This window comes from Vigna umbellata, chromosome 10 (assembly GCF_029865625.1).
Source record: "Vigna umbellata cultivar VRB3 chromosome 10, Vumbellata_1.0, whole genome shotgun sequence".
In the NCBI taxonomy this organism is placed as follows: Eukaryota; Viridiplantae; Streptophyta; class Magnoliopsida; order Fabales; family Fabaceae; genus Vigna; species Vigna umbellata.
The window spans coordinates 23,534,877-23,554,347 of NC_142174.1; the positions used below are offsets into that span (position 1 = coordinate 23,534,877).

General features: G+C 37.3%; 1 pseudogene; it reads right to left on the reverse strand.

Moving 5' to 3' along the window:
• Positions 1–17,641: 17,641 nt before the first annotated feature.
• On the reverse strand, positions 17,642–18,735 carry LOC124821569 (elongation factor 1-gamma-like; annotated as a pseudogene).
• Between the last annotated feature and the right edge of the window lie 736 nt (positions 18,736–19,471).

Genomic DNA, 19,471 nt, shown 5'->3' on the forward strand with positions numbered 1-19,471 from the left:
GCTTGCTTGCCCTCTGAGTTGACCCTAAGCGCAACTTTTGACCCGCACACCGCTGAGCGCCATAAGTGGTGCGTTGAGCGCCAGTCTCGTGGGCTTGGACCCATTTTCTGTTATTTTTATGTTCTATTTAAGGACTTGGACGTCCTAGGGTTCACATCTTTGGACGGAATAGGCTCAGAAACACATTCCTTGCTTCCTTTAAGGCGGATTTGAATGCGGAAGCTCCTATCTTCAATTTCTAGGGTTTTATCTTTCATTCTTTTTCCATTGTTAATCTAGTTTCACCATGTCAATGGTAAACTAAACTCTATTTTTTGATGGGGATGATGTAACCTTTGTAAACTCTCATTTATTGAATTGATACTTGATTATATATGCTTCTTTCATTAATTGTTAGGATAATTCTTTAGCATGATGTATGATTTGCATGAGTACCGGAAGGTATCTTACAATTCATGATCTGGAGAATTATTCCCAGAAGCAGTATTGCTCAAGAATGGGGGTATGAGTTCTGGTTGTCTTAAGCTTTCGTTCTTCAGAATTAATTATTAGGAACTAATAGTTAAGAATAGGCTTTCTTCACTGAGGAATTGGGTTTTAAGTACTTCAGATAGTGATATTAACATTAATGAAGAAGTAGAATTCATATATGCATGAGAGTAAACTAGGTGAAATCCTACCCCAACAACATATTCATTCCATAATATCAAACCCGTTCATCTTTGCACTTTTGTTCAATTGATCAAATTGCATGCATATCTACTTTTCAGTATTTGCATTCTAAACCTAAAAGAGTCTATTTTTCAAGTCTTATTTAATCAAGAAATCACATAACTGTTTAGGCCGTGAGTCCTTTGGGATACAATACTTGGTCTTACCATTTTATATTACTTGATACGATTCGGTACACTTGCCAGAGTCTTAACAAGTTTTTGGCGCCGCTACCAGGGATCGAACTCGGGTCACCCGCGTGACAGGCTCTAGTACATTAAAATGAAGATAAAAGAGCTCAAAACCAAAAACAACTATATGTGTTCAAAGAAGACTAAATGAAATATCTTGCACTTATGATATATAGTATAAACAGCTACAACCACACTATCTACTACTAAAGACACAAACAACACATGCAAAAAAATAAAATGAATCCTTTTAACTAGCATAATATATGATGCTTCAAAGTCATAAAAATGACATATTAGGTAGATGATAGATAAACTAAAAAAGAATTAGAAGTTTCAAAATGATGAGGATAAATCATTTCATATTAGCGTCATTGCAAGTCATGAATACTTCTGCCGATTGAATTCCCAATATATTAAAGGGGAATACCCTAGAATCTGCATAGGCAACAACAATGAATTATTCTGGAAATTATTAGTAACGAATGCTTATTTGCTAATGCTTTAATACACAAATTAAAATGAACTACCATTGATGAGGCACCACTCTAGAAAACTCGCGGAGCCAGACAAAGGGTTTGCTTCAACTATCGGTTGTTTCGGTTCACAATAATGCTTAGAAAGAGACATGCAATGATTTATGGAAATGAAAATGGCGACTGGAATAGAAACAAATAGAAGATAGAAAAGGATAGAGCGGAGGAAACAAAAACGAAAAAGAATGAGAAGCGTGTATATCAAATTAGGGATTGCAAAGTGAATAAAAGGAAACGTAAGGCAAGGTTGTGAAGGTGAAAAAATCAAGACGAGAAGGTTGGAAAAGGCAAGATGCAAAGAGAAAAAGGAGAAGTCAAGGCGAACAATGACAAACAAAGACTTGAGCTGCGAACGAAAACTTGAGGCACAACATAATGAAAATTAGGGTTTCTTTAAAACTGTCAAAAAATTATTAAAAAATAAAATACAAAATCTAACTGCAGTTTTCAACTACAACCTCGGAAAGTAGTAAAGGTTTTTAAAAACCCCAGAAACAAACCTCTAGTAAAATAGGTTATTTTTGTAAGTGTACATTATTTTTACATAGCTTTAAGCTTGCTAAAAATACTTTTACATATAATATACGATTAATAATATAACGCATAACTCGAAAAAAATATAATGATGAAACTAAAACACTAGTGCAGTCAGGGAAAACGACAACAATTATTTTTGCCCATAAGCAGCGGTTCTTGAACCGAGGCATATACAGGCGAGGCAAAAAGTCCACAACTTTATGCCTCGGTTGTGAATCGAGGCAAAAAGGTGAAGGATTTCACCTCGATTGAAAGGAAACCAATGCAGTAGATTTTTCATTTTTTTATTTTTTTTTCCGTAGGATTTTATGCCTCAATTCCTGATAACAGTTGAAAAACTGTTATTTTCATGCTTAAAGTTGATACTAAAAGCAACCTTTAGACTTAGAAACTAGCTTGAAATCATGCTTTTTGTTTATATTTTCAGAAATAAGAGAGCTGGACAGGTTTATGCTTGATTTAAGTGTTCTTGTGCAGGTTTTGAGGTGAATTTGGTGAAAGAAGTGAAGAATAAGAGAGAGGACATTAGAAAAGACAAGAAAGAGTGCAAAAAGGAGAAGTCGAAGGCACCGCTCAGCGGCAAACTACCGCTGAGCGGCACTCAAGAGGTGACGTTGGAACCGCTGAGGGGCAAAATGGCCGCTGAGGGGAAGAAAGAAGACGCGCAATCACCGCTGAGCGGTAAATACCGCTGAGCGGCACTTTTTGGGCTTGGACTTTTGTAATCTTTTGTAACTCTAGATTAGTATATAAGGGCTTGCACGTCCTATAGTTAGGCATCTTTGGCAGAAACGAGGCAAACACTCTCTCTTTCACCCCTTTGAAGGAGGATCTTGGATGCTCAGGCTACCTCTTCACCTTTATTGGGTTTATTCTTTCATACTTTCATTGTAATTCATCTAGGTTCACCATGAATATGGTGAACTAAACCTTGTATGTTTGTTGGGGAGTCAAAGTAATCTCTTGAAGCTCTCATATATGGATTTGTTGAGTACATCTTTGAATTAAGACATATGCTTTCTTTCATCATTAGTTAGGGTTTTTCCTCTTTGCTCAATGCTTGCATTGTTTAACTCATTCTAATGCATGATTATTGGTTTTGTTGATACGGACACGTACGGGGAAATCTAGATCCGGGGAATTTCTCCCAATATTATACTGACAATATTATATTGGTTGCCTTTAAGCTCCTGCACTCATGAACTAATCATTAGGAATGCTAGGAATTGTATGAACTATTTGATTAGGGAGAAGCCATCTAGAATGGTACATTAGAGAGTGGCATTAACAATGATGATTTGAATGTTGAATTCCTAAAATATATGAGAGTGGATGAGATGAAATTGACCCCAACAACATATTCATTCATATATTTCCTTGAAAGTGTTTATCTTTTGTCTTTGTCATTGATCAATTCATGCATACATATTTAATTTTCGTCTTTGCATATTAAACTTCAATTATTGTGTTCTTAAGTCTTAGCTAATCAACAAATCACATAACTAAACTAGGCCGTGAGTCCTTTGGGAGAACGATACTTGGTCTTACCAAGTTTATTACTTGAAACGATTCGGTCATACTTGCCGATTGTGAAACAAGTTTGTGACATCATATTTTGGTGCTTACAAATTTGTCCATCAAGTTTTTGGCGCCGTTGCCGGGGATTCATGGTTTAACTGGTTAATTTGTGTGATTATTGATTATCTTTGACTTTAATTTGAATTTTTGTTTTTATTTTTCTGTTTTTATTGTATTTTATCTTTTTATCTTTTTAGGTTAGATTTTATTTTATTTTATTAGATTTTATCTTTTTATCTTTTTAGGTTAGATTTTATTTTATTCTTATTCTATCTTTTAGGTTAGGTTAGATTTTATTTTATTTTATCTTTTAGATTAGATTTTATTTTTTAGATTAGGTTTTATTCTATTTTATTTGATTCTATCTTCTAAATCTTTTATCTTCTTATATCTTTTCAATCTTTATTTTCTTCTATATCTTTTTGTGCTAACAAATCTTTTCTAGGGTTTTGTTTTCTTGTGCATGCAGGAGGCAATTCGAACTAGAAGTAAGAAAACAACAGAACCACTACTTGAAGGGCTAGACGAGAGTAGAAGGAGGAGAAGAATCAGAACGTCCAGAGAATTTTTCCCTTCTCCTGAAACTCTCCTACAATCATCACCACAAGGTTCTGTTCATAGCACAGGGAGTATGGAGAACAATAATAATGCTAGAAGAACTCTTGCAGATTACACTAATCTTGCTGGACCTCAGCACTTCAATAGCATAGCTCGACCTAGAGTCAATGCAGCCAACATGGAGGTCAAACCAGCATTAATTCAACTGGTAAAGAGTAATCAATTTAATGGGTTATCACATGAAAGCCCATATGAGCACCTTACAACATTTAATGAGATCTGTAACACGGTCAAGATTAATGGGGTGCCAGACGAAGCTATCAAACTTAGCTTGTTTCCTTTCTCATTGGGAGGCAATGCTAAGCTTTGGTTGAACTCTTTTCCAGAAGAAAGTTTCACGGAGTGGGAAGCAGTGGTTGCAAAGTTTTTGAATAAATACTTCCCAGAATCTAAAGTGACTAAGGGAAAGCAAGAGATATCTTCATTCAAGCAGGGCATGGAAGAATCACTTGGACATGCATGGGATAGGTATAAAAGCTTGTTACGTAAAACTCCCACGCATGGCTTTGAAGATCAAGAAGTAGTCCTAACTTTCCTTGGAGGGCTTGGTTCACAAACCAAGATGATGCTAGATGCCTCAGCTGGAGGCAATATCAAATGGAAGACTCCAGAGGAAGCAACTGAAATCATTGAAAATATGGCTACAAGTGATAATGAGCTGCACAATGAAAGAGGAGCTCCTATGCCACAGAAAGGGGTTCTACAATTACAAACGCATGATGCTCTGCTAGCACAGAATAAAATTCTAACTCAACAGCTAGAGACTCTGACAAAAACTTTGGCTCAATTACCTAAAGAGTTGAAGTCTGCTGCCCAGATACAAACCCAGTTGTGCGAACTATGTGGAGGTGATCACATAAATGGCCAGTGTGCTTTTCCAGTGGAGGCCGTGGAGGATGTTAACTTCATGGCTAATCAGTTTCCATACCGTCAAGGGAATTATAATCAGGGTTGGAAACCACATCCAAGCATTGGCCAAGGACAAACTGGGCAGGCTAATCAGTATAATAAGCAGCAGCAGCAACCAACCTTGTGGCAACAATTATCTATGCTTAATGACAGATCAACAAGGTTGGAAGAAACTCTTCAGCAATTCATCCAGAAAACTGAATCTTCTCAAAAGAGCACTGAAGCTGCTATAAAGAATTTGGAGATTCAGATGGGTCAGATCACCAAGCAATTGGAAGAAAGACCCAACAGAAACTTTGGGGCTAATACTGAGGTTAACCCCAGAGAAGAGTGCAAAGTGGTCAAGAGTGTAAATGAAGAGATCATTGAGTTGGAAGAAGATGAAACAGAAGAGAGAAGAGAAGAAGAAAGAAAGGACACTTTTCCTTTTCTAACAAATCAGGAGAAACCAATGGATTTCACAGATTTATTCAAAATGGTTGATAATGAAGCTCCTTGGGAACAAATTCTACAGAAAATAGCAGTTTACACCAAATCAGATGAAGGAACCTCTACAAAAAGAAGACGTAGAGAGGATGAGGAAGAAAAGTGTATAACTGTTAAGAAAGAATCATTCCCACCAAAAGCAGCAGATCCAGGCAGTTTTTCTATCCCTTGCATTATAGGGAAGAAAAAGGTAAAGAAAGCTCTCCTTGATTTAGGCTCAAGTGTTAACTTGATGCCTTATTCTCTATTGGAGCAAATTGGCCATGTTGAAATAAAACCTGTAAAGGTTAATCTTGTAATGGCTGATGGATCTTCAAAGGAGCCATGTGGGATTGCAGAAGACATTGTAGTTTGTGTTGGCAAACTTCAGTTCTTGGCAGACTTTGTGGTGATGAAGATGGAAACCGAGAAGATACCTTTTATACTTGGAAGACCGTTTATGAAAACGGCCAGGGCTATCATAGATGTGAATGAAGGTATAGTGGTTCTCCAAGACGGAGAGGAGAGAGTGGTGGTGGATGTCTTCAAAGATGAAACACAAGCAAAGGAGGAAGAAGCCAGTTATAAAGCTGCATTTCGAGATGCACCCATAACTAGAGGTAAAAATAAAAATCTTGAGGTTTCTGATAACCATTGTTTGTATTTTCAGGCACCCAAGGTAGAAGAGATTGGAAAAGGAGAAGAAGTTCCTAGAGACTGGAAAAAATTAAAACTCCAACTTGGCATACCTGTAAGACTCAAGAACAAGTTGTGGGTTATAAAAGGCTTTAAAGAGAAGGAGATGATAGAGATAGAGTCTCCATATTCTAGAGAGTCCAAAACAGTCCAAAGGAAGCAGTTGAAAGGTTGGTGGAAGGACTACATCAATTATAAAGAAGATGGAACATGAGCTTTAACAGGGTCAAGCTAGTGACGTTAAAGAAGCGCTTGCTGGGAGGCAACCCAGTAGATTTACAAACTTTTGATTTGGTTTTATAATTTGTAATTTGTGAACATTATTCTGGACATTATTTTGTTGGATTTAGCATCTACTGAAGGATGCTAGGTGGTTAAGTATCTACTGAAGGATACTAAGTTTGTAACACCTACTGATGGGTGTTGGTGAGAAGATTTTGCACCTACTGATGGGTGCTGGTAAGTTTGAAACACCTACTGATGGGTGTTGGTGGATTTTGGGTCAGGCTCGTGACGTTAAACAAGCGCTACCTGGGAGGCAACCCAGTTGATAGATTGTTTTCTGTTTGTTTATTTTAGTTAGGGTTTGCATAAGCATTTTTAACATTGAATTGCAGGGAACCAGTGAGGGGTATGTCTAGGAGGCACGTAGGTAAAGAAAAGAAGGAGAAGAGCACATCACGCAAGTGCCGCTGAGCGGTATTTTACCGCTGAGCGGTACTCTCGCAGAATGGGCTTTAGTTCCCCTTAGCAGGACCCGAGCCCATTAGGGTATTTTTATACCCTAAGCTGTGCATAAGCTTCTATTTTCAGGCTCTTCTCTGCACACACACTCCCACATACCTTTTCCAAGGTTCTCCACATCTTTTCCCTATTCCCTCTTAAGAAAATCTCCCTTTCGCTCACTTTCTCACTAGTTTTCCATCTAAGTTTGGGGTTGGGAGAGAGCATCATTGAAGGGGATGATTTCTTCATTGTGGTTTACTAATGCTTAACAATGTATCTGTTGGTTTTGTGAATTATGTTTGATGCAGGGATGGCCTCCTCATCGGGCAAAAAGAATCAAGACTATAAGATCCAAGAAGAAGGAAGATACAGAGGACATCTCAGACTGATGAGGAGCTCAGATAGCATTTGCTGATGAATGCTATCATATGCTTATGCTTTTGTTGGTTTAAGTTTTCTGAACTTATTTGTTTTTGTTTTTAGATTAGGGTTTGATGTACTCTATTGGAAACCTGGTTTTTGTGATGGTTTGCTATTAACTGTGATTGTTTAATAAGTAATACTTCATGATGCTTATTGATTGATTGATGTTGAGATAGATGTGCACATAAAATTCTTATACAGGTGATTCACAAGCTTTGTGAACAAATGCATGATATCATGATTGTGATTGTGAAATTAAGCAGGATGTGTATGTCAAATGTGAATGAGCTTATATGTGAGGTTTTGAGCTCCAGAGTTGTTATTGTTGAATGCTATTACTTTGAAAGCATGAATGACTTTGCCCAGGTTTTCTATGATTGAATCAATTGCTTGTTTTGCATCATATGATCAAAGGCCGTGTTTTTGAAACCCTTTTTATTGGCCAAATTCATAAAGTTAGCCTTCTAAAAGAGAACACGTTGTGTTCTATCCTTTGAACCCTTAGCCTTAAATATACACTGAACACCCTTGATTGAAAATCTTTACCTTGAGTTAAGTAGAAGATCTTGTGTGGTATTGTTAAATGTTCAAGTTTGGGGTTATTGGGGAAACATGAAAAAGGAAAAAGCATTGAGCTAACAGCTAAAAAGTAAGAATATGCAAAGAAAAGAAAAGAAAAAGAAGCAAAGCTCAATGCAAATGCAAAAGCAAAGGCAAAAGAAAGTTGGGAATGAATAAGAAGATTGTGTTGTTATGATTCTCTTAACTCAAGGATTTTGTGATCCAAAAAAACCAATTTTCTTGTTAGCCCAGCCACATTATAAGCCATTGAAAAGTCCTTGTGATGATGCATGCTTGTGAATGTATTTGATTGTGGTTAAATGAAAGGCAAAGTTGATTCATGTGATTGTGATAGTGGAGTGAATGAGTGAAACACTTTACCTCTTATACACTTGTGTGTTGAGTGAAACACTTTACCTAGTGAGGAAATATTCCATAAGCACATGAACATCCATGCTTAATTGATTGATCATTCATGAAAAATAGCATTTGTTGGAATTTAAATGACTTTGTGAACACTAAAGCATGTGCACATCTTGATTGAACTCTTGGTCTTAAGTTTGAGTGAAGTTATTACTTATCTTGAAAAGAGGATTTTGAATGAGTGAACCATCATATGAATTGGTTGGAGATGGAGTTACATTTTATTTGCTTGAGGACAAGCAAAGTTCTAAGTTTGGGGTTGTGATAACAGTTGAAAAACTGTTATTTTCATGCTTAAAGTTGATACTAAAAGCAACCTTTAGACTTAGAAACTAGCTTGAAATCATGCTTTTTGTTTATATTTTCAGAAATAAGAGAGCTGGACAGGTTTATGCTTGATTTAAGTGTTCTTGTGCAGGTTTTGAGGTGAATTTGGTGAAAGAAGTGAAGAATAAGAGAGAGGACATTAGAAAAGACAAGAAAGAGTGCAAAAAGGAGAAGTCGAAGGCACCGCTCAGCGGCAAACTACCGCTGAGCGGCACTCAAGAGGTGACGTTGGAACCGCTGAGGGGCAAAATGGCCGCTGAGGGGAAGAAAGAAGACGCGCAATCACCGCTGAGCGGTAAATACCGCTGAGCGGCACTTTTTGGGCTTGGACTTTTGTAATCTTTTGTAACTCTAGATTAGTATATAAGGGCTTGCACGTCCTATAGTTAGGCATCTTTGGCAGAAACGAGGCAAACACTCTCTCTTTCACCCCTTTGAAGGAGGATCTTGGATGCTCAGGCTACCTCTTCACCTTTATTGGGTTTATTCTTTCATACTTTCATTGTAATTCATCTAGGTTCACCATGAATATGGTGAACTAAACCTTGTATGTTTGTTGGGGAGTCAAAGTAATCTCTTGAAGCTCTCATATATGGATTTGTTGAGTACATCTTTGAATTAAGACATATGCTTTCTTTCATCATTAGTTAGGGTTTTTCCTCTTTGCTCAATGCTTGCATTGTTTAACTCATTCTAATGCATGATTATTGGTTTTGTTGATACGGACACGTACGGGGAAATCTAGATCCGGGGAATTTCTCCCAATATTATACTGACAATATTATATTGGTTGCCTTTAAGCTCCTGCACTCATGAACTAATCATTAGGAATGCTAGGAATTGTATGAACTATTTGATTAGGGAGAAGCCATCTAGAATGGTACATTAGAGAGTGGCATTAACAATGATGATTTGAATGTTGAATTCCTAAAATATATGAGAGTGGATGAGATGAAATTGACCCCAACAACATATTCATTCATATATTTCCTTGAAAGTGTTTATCTTTTGTCTTTGTCATTGATCAATTCATGCATACATATTTAATTTTCGTCTTTGCATATTAAACTTCAATTATTGTGTTCTTAAGTCTTAGCTAATCAACAAATCACATAACTAAACTAGGCCGTGAGTCCTTTGGGAGAACGATACTTGGTCTTACCAAGTTTATTACTTGAAACGATTCGGTCATACTTGCCGATTGTGAAACAAGTTTGTGACATCATATTTTGGTGCTTACAAATTTGTCCATCAAGTTTTTGGCGCCGTTGCCGGGGATTCATGGTTTAACTGGTTAATTTGTGTGATTATTGATTATCTTTGACTTTAATTTGAATTTTTGTTTTTATTTTTCTGTTTTTATTGTATTTTATCTTTTTATCTTTTTAGGTTAGATTTTATTTTATTTTATTAGATTTTATCTTTTTATCTTTTTAGGTTAGATTTTATTTTATTCTTATTCTATCTTTTAGGTTAGGTTAGATTTTATTTTATTTTATCTTTTAGATTAGATTTTATTTTTTAGATTAGGTTTTATTCTATTTTATTTGATTCTATCTTCTAAATCTTTTATCTTCTTATATCTTTTCAATCTTTATTTTCTTCTATATCTTTTTGTGCTAACAAATCTTTTCTAGGGTTTTGTTTTCTTGTGCATGCAGGAGGCAATTCGAACTAGAAGTAAGAAAACAACAGAACCACTACTTGAAGGGCTAGACGAGAGTAGAAGGAGGAGAAGAATCAGAACGTCCAGAGAATTTTTCCCTTCTCCTGAAACTCTCCTACAATCATCACCACAAGGTTCTGTTCATAGCACAGGGAGTATGGAGAACAATAATAATGCTAGAAGAACTCTTGCAGATTACACTAATCTTGCTGGACCTCAGCACTTCAATAGCATAGCTCGACCTAGAGTCAATGCAGCCAACATGGAGGTCAAACCAGCATTAATTCAACTGGTAAAGAGTAATCAATTTAATGGGTTATCACATGAAAGCCCATATGAGCACCTTACAACATTTAATGAGATCTGTAACACGGTCAAGATTAATGGGGTGCCAGACGAAGCTATCAAACTTAGCTTGTTTCCTTTCTCATTGGGAGGCAATGCTAAGCTTTGGTTGAACTCTTTTCCAGAAGAAAGTTTCACGGAGTGGGAAGCAGTGGTTGCAAAGTTTTTGAATAAATACTTCCCAGAATCTAAAGTGACTAAGGGAAAGCAAGAGATATCTTCATTCAAGCAGGGCATGGAAGAATCACTTGGACATGCATGGGATAGGTATAAAAGCTTGTTACGTAAAACTCCCACGCATGGCTTTGAAGATCAAGAAGTAGTCCTAACTTTCCTTGGAGGGCTTGGTTCACAAACCAAGATGATGCTAGATGCCTCAGCTGGAGGCAATATCAAATGGAAGACTCCAGAGGAAGCAACTGAAATCATTGAAAATATGGCTACAAGTGATAATGAGCTGCACAATGAAAGAGGAGCTCCTATGCCACAGAAAGGGGTTCTACAATTACAAACGCATGATGCTCTGCTAGCACAGAATAAAATTCTAACTCAACAGCTAGAGACTCTGACAAAAACTTTGGCTCAATTACCTAAAGAGTTGAAGTCTGCTGCCCAGATACAAACCCAGTTGTGCGAACTATGTGGAGGTGATCACATAAATGGCCAGTGTGCTTTTCCAGTGGAGGCCGTGGAGGATGTTAACTTCATGGCTAATCAGTTTCCATACCGTCAAGGGAATTATAATCAGGGTTGGAAACCACATCCAAGCATTGGCCAAGGACAAACTGGGCAGGCTAATCAGTATAATAAGCAGCAGCAGCAACCAACCTTGTGGCAACAATTATCTATGCTTAATGACAGATCAACAAGGTTGGAAGAAACTCTTCAGCAATTCATCCAGAAAACTGAATCTTCTCAAAAGAGCACTGAAGCTGCTATAAAGAATTTGGAGATTCAGATGGGTCAGATCACCAAGCAATTGGAAGAAAGACCCAACAGAAACTTTGGGGCTAATACTGAGGTTAACCCCAGAGAAGAGTGCAAAGTGGTCAAGAGTGTAAATGAAGAGATCATTGAGTTGGAAGAAGATGAAACAGAAGAGAGAAGAGAAGAAGAAAGAAAGGACACTTTTCCTTTTCTAACAAATCAGGAGAAACCAATGGATTTCACAGATTTATTCAAAATGGTTGATAATGAAGCTCCTTGGGAACAAATTCTACAGAAAATAGCAGTTTACACCAAATCAGATGAAGGAACCTCTACAAAAAGAAGACGTAGAGAGGATGAGGAAGAAAAGTGTATAACTGTTAAGAAAGAATCATTCCCACCAAAAGCAGCAGATCCAGGCAGTTTTTCTATCCCTTGCATTATAGGGAAGAAAAAGGTAAAGAAAGCTCTCCTTGATTTAGGCTCAAGTGTTAACTTGATGCCTTATTCTCTATTGGAGCAAATTGGCCATGTTGAAATAAAACCTGTAAAGGTTAATCTTGTAATGGCTGATGGATCTTCAAAGGAGCCATGTGGGATTGCAGAAGACATTGTAGTTTGTGTTGGCAAACTTCAGTTCTTGGCAGACTTTGTGGTGATGAAGATGGAAACCGAGAAGATACCTTTTATACTTGGAAGACCGTTTATGAAAACGGCCAGGGCTATCATAGATGTGAATGAAGGTATAGTGGTTCTCCAAGACGGAGAGGAGAGAGTGGTGGTGGATGTCTTCAAAGATGAAACACAAGCAAAGGAGGAAGAAGCCAGTTATAAAGCTGCATTTCGAGATGCACCCATAACTAGAGGTAAAAATAAAAATCTTGAGGTTTCTGATAACCATTGTTTGTATTTTCAGGCACCCAAGGTAGAAGAGATTGGAAAAGGAGAAGAAGTTCCTAGAGACTGGAAAAAATTAAAACTCCAACTTGGCATACCTGTAAGACTCAAGAACAAGTTGTGGGTTATAAAAGGCTTTAAAGAGAAGGAGATGATAGAGATAGAGTCTCCATATTCTAGAGAGTCCAAAACAGTCCAAAGGAAGCAGTTGAAAGGTTGGTGGAAGGACTACATCAATTATAAAGAAGATGGAACATGAGCTTTAACAGGGTCAAGCTAGTGACGTTAAAGAAGCGCTTGCTGGGAGGCAACCCAGTAGATTTACAAACTTTTGATTTGGTTTTATAATTTGTAATTTGTGAACATTATTCTGGACATTATTTTGTTGGATTTAGCATCTACTGAAGGATGCTAGGTGGTTAAGTATCTACTGAAGGATACTAAGTTTGTAACACCTACTGATGGGTGTTGGTGAGAAGATTTTGCACCTACTGATGGGTGCTGGTAAGTTTGAAACACCTACTGATGGGTGTTGGTGGATTTTGGGTCAGGCTCGTGACGTTAAACAAGCGCTACCTGGGAGGCAACCCAGTTGATAGATTGTTTTCTGTTTGTTTATTTTAGTTAGGGTTTGCATAAGCATTTTTAACATTGAATTGCAGGGAACCAGTGAGGGGTATGTCTAGGAGGCACGTAGGTAAAGAAAAGAAGGAGAAGAGCACATCACGCAAGTGCCGCTGAGCGGTATTTTACCGCTGAGCGGTACTCTCGCAGAATGGGCTTTAGTTCCCCTTAGCAGGACCCGAGCCCATTAGGGTATTTTTATACCCTAAGCTGTGCATAAGCTTCTATTTTCAGGCTCTTCTCTGCACACACACTCCCACATACCTTTTCCAAGGTTCTCCACATCTTTTCCCTATTCCCTCTTAAGAAAATCTCCCTTTCACTCACTTTCTCACTAGTTTTCCATCTAAGTTTGGGGTTGGGAGAGAGCATCATTGAAGGGGATGATTTCTTCATTGTGGTTTACTAATGCTTAACAATGTATCTGTTGGTTTTGTGAATTATGTTTGATGCAGGGATGGCCTCCTCATCGGGCAAAAAGAATCAAGACTATAAGATCCAAGAAGAAGGAAGATACAGAGGACATCTCAGACTGATGAGGAGCTCAGATAGCATTTGCTGATGAATGCTATCATATGCTTATGCTTTTGTTGGTTTAAGTTTTCTGAACTTATTTGTTTTTGTTTTTAGATTAGGGTTTGATGTACTCTATTGGAAACCTGGTTTTTGTGATGGTTTGCTATTAACTGTGATTGTTTAATAAGTAATACTTCATGATGCTTATTGATTGATTGATGTTGAGATAGATGTGCACATAAAATTCTTATACAGGTGATTCACAAGCTTTGTGAACAAATGCATGATATCATGATTGTGATTGTGAAATTAAGCAGGATGTGTATGTCAAATGTGAATGAGCTTATATGTGAGGTTTTGAGCTCCAGAGTTGTTATTGTTGAATGCTATTACTTTGAAAGCATGAATGACTTTGCCCAGGTTTTCTATGATTGAATCAATTGCTTGTTTTGCATCATATGATCAAAGGCCGTGTTTTTGAAACCCTTTTTATTGGCCAAATTCATAAAGTTAGCCTTCTAAAAGAGAACACGTTGTGTTCTATCCTTTGAACCCTTAGCCTTAAATATACACTGAACACCCTTGATTGAAAATCTTTACCTTGAGTTAAGTAGAAGATCTTGTGTGGTATTGTTAAATGTTCAAGTTTGGGGTTATTGGGGAAACATGAAAAAGGAAAAAGCATTGAGCTAACAGCTAAAAAGTAAGAATATGCAAAGAAAAGAAAAGAAAAAGAAGCAAAGCTCAATGCAAATGCAAAAGCAAAGGCAAAAGAAAGTTGGGAATGAATAAGAAGATTGTGTTGTTATGATTCTCTTAACTCAAGGATTTTGTGATCCAAAAAAACCAATTTTCTTGTTAGCCCAGCCACATTATAAGCCATTGAAAAGTCCTTGTGATGATGCATGCTTGTGAATGTATTTGATTGTGGTTAAATGAAAGGCAAAGTTGATTCATGTGATTGTGATAGTGGAGTGAATGAGTGAAACACTTTACCTCTTATACACTTGTGTGTTGAGTGAAACACTTTACCTAGTGAGGAAATATTCCATAAGCACATGAACATCCATGCTTAATTGATTGATCATTCATGAAAAATAGCATTTGTTGGAATTTAAATGACTTTGTGAACACTAAAGCATGTGCACATCTTGATTGAACTCTTGGTCTTAAGTTTGAGTGAAGTTATTACTTATCTTGAAAAGAGGATTTTGAATGAGTGAACCATCATATGAATTGGTTGGAGATGGAGTTACATTTTATTTGCTTGAGGACAAGCAAAGTTCTAAGTTTGGGGTTGTGATAACAGTTGAAAAACTGTTATTTTCATGCTTAAAGTTGATACTAAAAGCAACCTTTAGACTTAGAAACTAGCTTGAAATCATGCTTTTTGTTTATATTTTCAGAAATAAGAGAGCTGGACAGGTTTATGCTTGATTTAAGTGTTCTTGTGCAGGTTTTGAGGTGAATTTGGTGAAAGAAGTGAAGAATAAGAGAGAGGACATTAGAAAAGACAAGAAAGAGTGCAAAAAGGAGAAGTCGAAGGCACCGCTCAGCGGCAAACTACCGCTGAGCGGCACTCAAGAGGTGACGTTGGAACCGCTGAGGGGCAAAATGGCCGCTGAGGGGAAGAAAGAAGACGCGCAATCACCGCTGAGCGGTAAATACCGCTGAGCGGCACTTTTTGGGCTTGGACTTTTGTAATCTTTTGTAACTCTAGATTAGTATATAAGGGCTTGCACGTCCTATAGTTAGGCATCTTTGGCAGAAACGAGGCAAACACTCTCTCTTTCACCCCTTTGAAGGAGGATCTTGGATGCTCAGGCTACCTCTTCACCTTTATTGGGTTTATTCTTTCATACTTTCATTGTAATTCATCTAGGTTCACCATGAATATGGTGAACTAAACCTTGTATGTTTGTTGGGGAGTCAAAGTAATCTCTTGAAGCTCTCATATATGGATTTGTTGAGTACATCTTTGAATTAAGACATATGCTTTCTTTCATCATTAGTTAGGGTTTTTCCTCTTTGCTCAATGCTTGCATTGTTTAACTCATTCTAATGCATGATTATTGGTTTTGTTGATACGGACACGTACGGGGAAATCTAGATCCGGGGAATTTCTCCCAATATTATACTGACAATATTATATTGGTTGCCTTTAAGCTCCTGCACTCATGAACTAATCATTAGGAATGCTAGGAATTGTATGAACTATTTGATTAGGGAGAAGCCATCTAGAATGGTACATTAGAGAGTGGCATTAACAATGATGATTTGAATGTTGAATTCCTAAAATATATGAGAGTGGATGAGATGAAATTGACCCCAACAACATATTCATTCATATATTTCCTTGAAAGTGTTTATCTTTTGTCTTTGTCATTGATCAATTCATGCATACATATTTAATTTTCGTCTTTGCATATTAAACTTCAATTATTGTGTTCTTAAGTCTTAGCTAATCAACAAATCACATAACTAAACTAGGCCGTGAGTCCTTTGGGAGAACGATACTTGGTCTTACCAAGTTTATTACTTGAAACGATTCGGTCATACTTGCCGATTGTGAAACAAGTTTGTGACATCATATTTTGGTGCTTACAAATTTGTCCATCAATTCCTCTGAACCGCGCAGTATGTCTTCTTTTTTTAGTTTCATTGACGGTAGGATTTAAGGATTATTAGAATCAATCTCCAAAGTTGAAAAATCAATCCACTGGTAATCAATCTCTAAAGTTGAAAAATCAATCCACTGGTCGATGCGGGCCTGCAACGTGAAACAAAAGAGCATATAAAATAGGAAAAGGAAAAGAAGTGTGGAAAAAGAGGATAAATCAAATAGACTGGAAGAAGTTGGGTAACGAGGTAGTGAGATTGAGGTGCAATTGAGAGAGAGAGAGAGTAAGAAGGGGATGATGATGATGATGATGAAAAGCAGGGGAGTTGTGGAGGAGTGGAAAAGGGGCCGTGTGGGTTGAGATTATATAGAAAAGAGAGAGAATGGGTGGGAGTAGTGTGTAAGTTCAATGATGAATTTATGTCAGCAAGGCCAGTTATCTCAATCATGACATTTGCCCCCAAAATAATACCACCTACCTCTTTATCAATGGGAGTAGACAGGTACAATGTGTTGTCACCATTGAGCCGAGCAACTGCAGGAAAGAAAAGAGGCTGATTTGAATTGAATACATAGTTAGGGAAAACAAGTGAACCACACAAGCTAGAAAGAGAAGATCATAAAACAAAAACAGATGTAAGATTGGGTATGAAAATTGATGAAGTTGAAAAAAAATAAAAATAGAAAAGTGTAAAAATATAATATTTGAATTGAATAGATGACACCAACATTCTCTAATTTTTCTTCTAAATTACGCCGAGATTCCATTTATGTTAAAATTGTATAAAACAATCTCCTTATTATAAAAAAGCATTACTTATAAATAAAATAACCTAGAAAAGCTAGTGATAAAGTAATAAGAAATAACTCAAATGATATAATATGAAAGTCAATAAAATAATCTAAAATATCTTTCAAATAGTAAAATTTGTAAACTAATGGCAATTCAGTTTGTACAAACTGAAAAAGATCGAACCAATCTTGTTATTACGCAGAAGATTATTAGAATAAACTGGTAGTTCCATCTTTAAAATATTATTTTTCTTGAAAAATAGTTTCGAAAACAATAATAGACCATACATCTAACCTCTATAGTATTTATAAATCCTTGAAAGTAGTCTTTCCACATTAACAAAATACGTACGCATTGAAGTTTTCACGAATAAATAAATTTGTGTACTAGTAAACAAAATGAATGTATACCAAAATCATCCTTGTATAAGTTTCAACGCTCGCAAAATCACCAAAATAGCTAAGAACTCACTATAACAGAAATAAGATAGAAGCCAACTCTTACCAAAAGACGCAACAAAATCATAAGCTCTTAAAGACTATGGAATAATTTTCAGTTGAAGCACGTAGCATCCAGAAGAGGCTCTCCCTCAAATGGTTCATAATCCTCAATCATCCGATTTCGTCATAGATGTCAACCTTGGTCCACTCGTATAGCTCCATATCATAACACTCGTCAATCACAAATTGTGGAATCTCTTGCCTACGCAAAAGCCACAACCCCTTCACCTTAAATGGTGTTTGTGATCCAATTACAAGCATGTTTCCAAAAGCATACTTGCGAGCCAGATCCATCTGCTGAAGAAAACCACCAACCGTGTTTAATGCACAAAGGAAACAATGTTTTCGTCGTAGTATTTGTAATCACAGAACCAGAGAGAATAACCCTCTAGATCATACATGTCCCAAAATCCTGCAAGTTCACAAGGAGGATTTAACTTGATAAGATATCTACCATCTCATATCAGCTGACTTTGAGACTCTTCGCTAAATAATAGTAACAAATCATGATGAAGAAAGCAAGGAGCTTTCGAAAACATGTGACATACTACCTCCTAGCAACGACAAAAATAAAACACAAAAGGCCATCATAATACCTTTGATTGCAACCTCGCGGAAGTTGGTCTTGGTGTTTGAGTAGAGTCTTTTCCACTCATCCAATATCATCTTGCTTGGAGGAAGAAGATCAAGGGCATTTTTGGGTTTGGGCTTAGGATCCTCGTCTTCTCCCTCTTCTTTGGGCTTCTCTAGCTCTGGCTTAGCCACTTTCTTCGACTCATCCTTAGGTTTGGGTTTCGACTCCTTAGGCTGGGCAGGCTTCTTCGTAGATTGAACAGGTGGAACAACGTCGGTTTGCTTAATGCGAGCAAGGGAGGGGAGCAATGGTGGAGAACATGGCGCAACGAAGGTAAGACCGTGGCGAAGGTACAAACCACTATGAACGAGCAAGGGAGGACCGAAGGAGGCGGTCAAAAATGTGATGGAGGTAGGGCGAGTGCCGTAATGGAGGCGCGACGAGCAGCGATAGGGGAGGCATGGCAAGCAGCGGCAGCAGTGGTGGAGATGCAAAGGAAGAAGAAAGCTGAACGCAGCGAAGCTTTTGGATGTAGCGGCGATAGCAGAAGAACGAAGAAACACAGTGCGCATAGGGTTTATTATGAAAATATAAAAGCAATATTGCTTCAGTTATATCTTAATCGAGGTAATCAAACCATACTGCCCCTTGTTATTCACCTGACCCGTTGCCTAAACATGAACCATACGTCTTGAGTGCAAGGGCAACCAGTGCTGTAACATCCCATAAAATACAGTAATAAACCATATAAAATAGAATATTTACATATATTAATATATCAATTCAGTCTTACATTTAAAGAGGTAAAGTACACTCTTAGCCGAACGGCCTTACATAAGCAAACACAAATAAAGGTGTTCAATCTAAGACTTCCTGTCCGAACGGTTTACAAAATATAAATACCTAACGGCCAAAAATAAGCAAAAAGGGAAGGGGGTCGTCCTAATACAGCATGCTAACATTCTAAATTAACTAATAACCGAACGTCCTACTGTTCGGCCTTCACTTCTATATCAACGAGATTCTCTTCCTCCAAAATCCCTTCCGCAAGCGTCTCTTCCAGCAACGCCTCTCCATCTGCTCACATCCACACGGATGATCATTGCAAGGACAAGGACGGACATACAGAGACAGGGCAACACAATGAAAAACGAAGGGTAAGCTTATTGAATTTAATTCAAGTAATAACATGCATTTCATAACACAACAAACATATCAAATATTTCACAACATATAATTCAATCAATTCTTTAACTCAATCAATTCCTGATACTAGACTGACTGTCCGGACTGTATGAATTCGGTGTA